The sequence below is a fragment of the Bison bison genome, unplaced genomic scaffold, assembly GCF_000754665.1.
Source record: "Bison bison bison isolate TAMUID 2011002044 unplaced genomic scaffold, Bison_UMD1.0 scf7180017864072, whole genome shotgun sequence".
Taxonomy (NCBI): domain Eukaryota; kingdom Metazoa; phylum Chordata; class Mammalia; order Artiodactyla; family Bovidae; genus Bison; species Bison bison.
In genome coordinates, this window is record NW_011494644.1 from 7,347,354 (window position 1) to 7,354,361 (window position 7,008).

The 7,008-nt window shown below is 49.0% G+C and overlaps 1 protein-coding gene across 1 annotated transcript in view; it reads left to right on the plus strand.

Annotated features, from left to right (window-relative positions):
- SLC5A11 (solute carrier family 5 (sodium/inositol cotransporter), member 11) overlaps positions 1 to 7,008 on the plus strand; it is a 57,395-nt gene that overhangs the window by 795 nt on the left and 49,592 nt on the right. The gene's annotated exons all lie outside the window — the stretch shown is intronic.

Here is a 7,008-nt window from a genome sequence, read left to right on the forward strand (position 1 = left end):
CCATGCAACTGCTGTTAACTGCAAGCAAATAGGAATCACTGATACATGGCAGGCACGTGCGGAGAGCTTTGCATGGTGGACCGGAATGGCTGAGCCAGCCACCGTAACTCACAGCAGAGACCGATTCGGAAAGAAACGCGCCCAAGGCTGCACAGATAGTGCGCTGGAGAAGCTGAGACTCAGCTCTGACAGCCGCGAGCTTATCCACCAAGTCTGGTTTTCAAAAGGTGTCTTCATGACGATTCTGGGGAGCAGGTGGGAGAGACGCTCTCCTTCACTGGACATCTTGAGGATATGACTTTGGGTGGTGGTCGGTGGGGGAGGGGGTCATAATTGTGTGTGTGTGTGTGTGTGTGTGTATCTTAATTCCCTGACCAGGGATTGAATCTGCGCCCCTTGTATTGGAAGTGTGCAGTCAACCACTGAACCCCCAGGACAGTCCCAAGCTGGGTCACAATTGCGAGTATATAGCAAAGGCTCAGAAAATCCCCCATTTGTTTGTTATACAAGTCTACTCAGTGCATGGGGACTTCACAGGTGGTGCTAGTGGTAAAGAACCCACCTGCCGATGCAGGAGACATAAGAGACCCAGGTTCTATCCCTGGGTCGGGAAGATTCCCCTGGAGGAGGGCATGGCAACCCACTCCAGTATTCTTGCCTGGAGAAACCCATGGACAGAGGAGCCTGGTGGGCTCTAGTCTACAGGGTTGCAAACAGTCAGGTATGACTGAAGCGACTTAGCTCGCATGCATTGAGTGCCTGCTCAGAGGACACAATGTGAGCAAGATGGACAGAGCCCCTGCCTTTGTGGAGCTTACAGTGCAGTGGGAACGAGTGGTAATGAGAGAATCGTACAAATCAAATGTCCTGCTTGATTCAACAGTGATGGGAAGTCGTGTTTGTTATGATGGCAAATCATCCAACTTAGACTAAAGCCAAGAGAAGACTCCTCTGGGGCTGAGACAGTAGGGTGCCATCCGAAGGATGAGTAGGAGTTCACCAAGCCAAGAGGGAAGAGCATGGCAGGTGGGGGGAACAGAATGGCAAAGACCCTGAGGCAGAAGTAGCACCCATGGGCTAGAAAGAAGACCAGGGTGAGATGGGGCTGGCAGAGCAAGTCAGCAGGCGCTGAGATGCTTTGAGCAGGAAAAGGAACCCATCTGATTTATGTTCAAAGATCTCTCTGGCTTCCATGTGAAGGGAGTGGATTCCAAGGAAGCAAGAGTGGCACTGGGGAGGCAAGATTCTTCCTCTGCTCTAGACACCAGTGATGGTGGCTTGAATGAAAGCCAGAGAAGTAAAGTGAGAGGAAATAGATGGAGTCCGGCTCTGCTTTGGACATACAACAGAATGGAGTCAGAAGTCAGTTCTGGGAGACTGAGATTCTGGGAGTTGAACAAGAGACACTATAATGTCTTTTTTGGTATGTTTGCCAGGCCTAGCATCTTTGGTGCTTAGACACAGTACCTGGATGTGCTCATAGGCCACTGGATGAGTGAATGAATGCAAAATTGGATGAATGCAAGATTTGAGGATGACTCTCAGACTTCTGACCTGAGCAGCAGAGTGGATGAAGTTGCCGTTTAGGGAGATGGAATGGACTGGAAGCCCTTGAAGATCACCATCTCTATGTTGGATTAGTTACCTTTGAGATGATGACTGAGACTCCATGAGAGATTCCATGCCGGCACTTGGGTGGACAGGTCTGGGCTCAGAAGGTGCCCTTTTGACATCTGTTCTCTCTAGGAGCCATGAGACAAGGTCATCACTGAAGTGGGGAAGGGGCTGGAGAAGAAGCCTCACACGAGGGTCCCTTGTACTCACACCTGTTAACCCCACAGGGACTCTTTGTGGAAAGCTGTCAAGCCCTACCGTGCCCATGGTTTTCTAGCTAATGACTGGGGAGGTGGCTCTTTCTAACAGGCAAGGGACAGTCCCAGTCTCTGCTTCAGCCCAGAGATCCCCAGAATCTGTCCTCTGGTCTCCCTCTAGAGATCTGTTCCTAACAAACCGTGTGGCATTAGCTGTCTGGGCAGGCAGAAGTGGTCCTCCTTCCGTCCTCTGTTCTGCTGTTTTAGGCTCTGATGGCCTCACTCAGCCTTTACAGTACTGACCCTCTCCCTCTTATGGGGCTGTCTCTACCATCAGCATCTTGAATTTGAGCCAGAGGCCAGGCTTATGGCTGAAGAGGGGGCAGTTACCTTCACAGGGGAATGGAAGAAAAGGGTGTGAGGGGTTGCCGGCCCTGGGAGGTGCAGCCTGTGTGGGCCCGTGTGGTCACCTCTGCAATTTTCCCTGCTAAGGGCCCACGTGCCGAGCGGTAGTTGAGAACTTGCAGATCAAGCCCCGGTTGGAAGTCCCAGTTCAGTCATTTACCAGTGGCGTGGCCTTGGGGCCCCAGCCTGGGCTTTCTGTGGGGTTAACCAGAAACCGGACCTCTTAGGGATGCTATGTGCTTAAAATGAGATTCATACACGTAGAGGCCAGGATCTGCATGACCACAGAGTCCATGCTCTCTCTTTTTTTTTCTTTCTTTTAATGGTTTTACAAGAAGAATGTGTTGGGACTTCCCTGGTTGTCTGGAGGTTAAGACTCTGTGCTTCCACTGCAGGGGGCTTGGGTTCGATCCCTGGTCGGGGAACTAAGATCCTGCATGCTGCTCAGAGTGGCCAAAAAGTAAAAAATAAATAAATAAATGCTAATGAAAAAAAAAAAGAGAGAGAGAGAAGGACAAGGTCAGACCTAGTAGGTCTGATCACATTCTATAATGAACTTGATTAATGCTTTTAGCAAAACTGTGACATAGGCCTGATTAATATCCCCATTTTATAGATGCGAAAACTGAGCCTCAGAGAAGTTATTTGCTCAAGATCACAGAGCTAGTGAGAGGTAGAGCTGGGATTTGAACCGGGCAATGCAGTTCTAACGTCTTTACAGGCGATCAAAGTGCATCTATTTCCCAGGGAGTTTTTAAAAGCTCCAATAATTGAAATTTGTAGTTAGACAATCATTGTCATCTTTACCCAGTGCAGAATTCTTCCCTGGTTTCTCTCTCCATCTCTCTCATTCTCTGTCCCTGTAATGGGTTTGTTATTCTTCAGCAAATAGGCCTGCATCCTGGCACAATAGTTGGTACTATTTTTCCCATCGGCATGTATCCATATTTAACATACATGTATGGTTTTATGCTGTAAATCTTGTTCCGTTTGTCTCTTTTTCTTTCATTATGAAATGTTTCAGATGTACACACATCGTAAAGAATACTGTAGGGGAAAAAATAACGTAGCCCCACCAGTAGATGCACATAGAGGAGCCAGCCTAAGAAACCCAAATGCAGTGAAGACAGTCAGAGCCCCCACCCTGCTCTGGGCATGCTTGCCCATCTTTGCCTAGCACTGGGGCTCGGAAAATTTCCACATCTGCTTTGGCAAGTTATGTAAGCGGCCAGAAGGAAAGGGTTGAGCAGCCATCTCTGCTTGCTGAATTTCCTCTGTTCTTGGGCCAGTTGGCAGCAGTAAGGGCAGGGTGTTCTTGCAAACAGGGCCGTTGTTAGAGTGCCTGCTTTGCATAGACTCCTGTTAACCCTGGCCTCCCACAGGGTGGTTCTGTCCTTCGAAGTGAAGCCCTCCGGGGCAGTGCAGAGGGTAGCTCTGGGCATGCAAGGGGCTGCAAGGGGCTGGGTGAGCTCTCGTGAGGTCGGGGACTGGGTGAGATCTTGCGAGGATAGGGGCCAGTTTCACTGTCATCACCACTTTGTCCCCTGGGCCTAGCACAGAGCCTGGCACACAGCTGGGGCCTAATAAATGTTTGTGGCAAAGACACAAGTAGATGGAGGGAAGGATTGAAGGCGGGGAGGATAGATAGAAGGAGAGAAGGGCAGAGAGGAAAAAAGAGACAAGTCAGTATAGGGTAACAATGAGCTTCAATTCAGGACCTGAGTTCGAATCCCACCTCTGCACTTCCTATGACCCAGAGGCCAGTGGCACAGCTGTGACCTGAACCCAGCTCACTCTTACTTCACTGTGGCTCCATTTCCCACCTGTAAAATGAAAGTATAACCTGGGTGGCTCAGTGGTAAAGAATCTGCTTGCCAATGCAAGGGACTTGGGTTCAATCCCTGGGTTGGGAAGATCCCCTGGAGAAGGAAATGGCAACTCACTCCAGGATTCTTGTCTGGGAAATCCCATGGACAGAGGAGCCTGGTGGGCTACAGTCCAGGGGGTCACAAAGAGTCAAACACAATTCAGACTGAACAATAGCAACAAGTGTGTTTGCCTCACCGAGCTGACCAGGATGAATAAGAGAATCAATGCAAACTGAGTTCCAGGCCCGCAACTTCAATAAATAGCTTTAGAGATGATCCCTGTTAAGGTGATAGCGTGGCTTTGCTGTACGAGGGCATGTGGAGGGCTCCCCTAGGACATGTGGCCAAGGCTCCAGCACTTGGGTTCTGTAGCCTCTCTGGTCCATGTTGCTAGCTCCTATTTCCATCCTGAAGAAAGCCGTACATCCTGGCCACCGGCAGGGCCCCACCTCCCTGGGACTCGAGAAGAGCCTGGAGTCAGTGCCAGCCTCCCAGAGCCGGTGATGAATGGCTTGTTTATCTGCTCCTGCCCCTCTCGGTGCCTGGCAGGCAGAGGCCTGGAAGAGGCAGCTGGGAGCGGGGCTGTGGACGGGGGAGGGCTGGCTCACCAGTCTGTCTAATGCCCCTGCTTCCTTCCTCCCTTTCAGACCTGCAGAGTTTTAGGACAAGCCGCCCCACTCCCCAGTTCAATATAAATCTCCACCTTAAGCTGCTTCCCTCTTCCTCAAGTCCCCAGTGTTGGAAGCAGCAGGGTACTTGAAAGCAGTTGAAGCGTTTGAAAATGCAGTCTCTGAACCCTCCTATGCTGTTGGTGGGAATATAAATTGGTGTAACCACTATGGAGAACAGTATGGAGGTTCCTCAAAAAGCTAGAGTTAACATATGATCCAGCAATCCCACTCCTGGGCACGTATTCAGAGAAAACTCGAATTCAAAAGGATACATGCGATATTCATAGCAGCTCTGTTTACAGCAGCCAAGACACAGAAGTGTCTATCAACAGAGTGGATAAAGAAGATGTGGCACATATATACAGTGGAATACTACTCAGCCATAAGAAAGAATGAAATAATTCCATTTGCAGCAACATGGGGGGGACCTAGAAATGATCATACCAAGTGAAGTAAATCCAGCACGTACAGGTGGAATCTAAAAAAAATGAACAAACTAATCTACATATGAAACAGACACAGATGTAGAAAACAAACATGATTACCAAAGGGAAAAGAGGAGAGATGAATTAAGAGTTTAAGATTAACAGATATAGAAACTAACACAATGCTGTAAATCAGCTATATTTTAATAATGATAATTTTTTTAAAAGGATGGTCAGGGAATCCCCTGGTAGTCCAGTGGTTAGGACTCCATGCTTTCACTGCTGAGGATGAGGGTTCAAACTAAAATCCCACAAACCACATAGTCAAAAAAAAATTTGAAAAATAAAACACATAAAAAAAATAAAAATAAAACACAGTTCTGCAATCAGATCTGGAATTGAGCCCCACCTTGGGCACTCAGTCATGCGACACCACTTCCTTGTCTGTGGAGTGGCGGTAAGAACACTGCTTAACCAAGAAGGGCTTCACCCTGGAGTCAGACCTTAAGGACCATCTAGCCCCCTTGTTTTCTAGCCTCCAAATCTGCCTCCTGGTTAGAGCCTCCTTTATGAATCTCTGCTTCCACCCTTGGGAGCTCTCCAGTACAGTCTTCCCTTCCCACTTTCTCCTTGCGAGTTTTCTGGTTCAGTTAGGTTATTACCATCCCATTGGACTGATGACAATGATCATAAAACCTAAGCGTGACTGAGGCAGGGAGGGCTGAGGGATGACCTGGGATGGAATTTGGGCTTCTGCTACATACTCCTGCCTTCAGGCTGGGTCAGTGAGTTGGGTTTGCCTGATACTGGCTGGTCCATCTTCCTTCCTTCCCTCCTTCTCTTGTCCGTCCATCTTTGGATCAGTGTTATGGATCAGTGATTGTTTGGATCTTCTCACAGGTCTGAGAAGCTGTGAGCATCCTCTCAACAGAAGAGCAAGACCCAGGCCCAGGGAGAGAAGTTCAGTACTGCACTTGCTGTGGGAAGGGATGTTAAAGGCTACTGAGCGTCCCCCTGAGGCATCTTCTCTAAATGAACGTCTCTAGTCTCCTGGGTTCTAAGGCAGTGCTTTTCAACACAGGGGACATTTGTGGCTGCCGCAGCTGTGCAAAAGTGCTGCTGGCCTCGAGTGGGTGGCTCCCAGGGATGCTGCTAAACGTCTATAATGCACCAGGCAGCCCGGTCATAACAAGGAATTCAGTTCAGTTCAGTTCAGTCGCTCAGTCGTGTCCGACTCTTTGCGACCCCATGAATTGCAGCACGCCAGGCCTCCCTGTCCATCACCAACTCCCGGAGTCCACTCAAACTCACGTCCATCGAGTCGGTGATGCCATCCAGCCATCTCATCCTCTGTCAACCCCTTCTCCTTCTGCCCCCAATCCCTCCCAGGATCAGAGTCTTTTCCAATGAGTCAACTTTTCACATGAGGTGGCCAAAGTACTGAAGTTTCAGCTTTAGCATCATTCCTTCCAAAGAAATCCCAGGGCTGATCTCCTTTAAAATGTACTGGTTGGATCTCCTTGCAGTCCAAGGGACTCTCAAGAGTCTTCTCCAACACCACACTTCAAAAGCATCAATTCTTCGGCACTCAGCTTTCTTCACAGGCCAACTCTCACATCCATACATGACCACTGGAAAAACCATAGCCTTGACTAGAGGGACCTTTGTTGGCAAAGTAAGGTCTCTGCTTTTGAATATGCTGTCTAGGTTGGTCATAGCTTTCCTTCCAAGGAGTAAGCGTCTTTTAATTTCTTGGCTGCAGTCACCATCTGCAGTGATTTTGGAGCCCAGAAAAATAAAGTCTGACACTGTTTCCACTGTTTCCCCA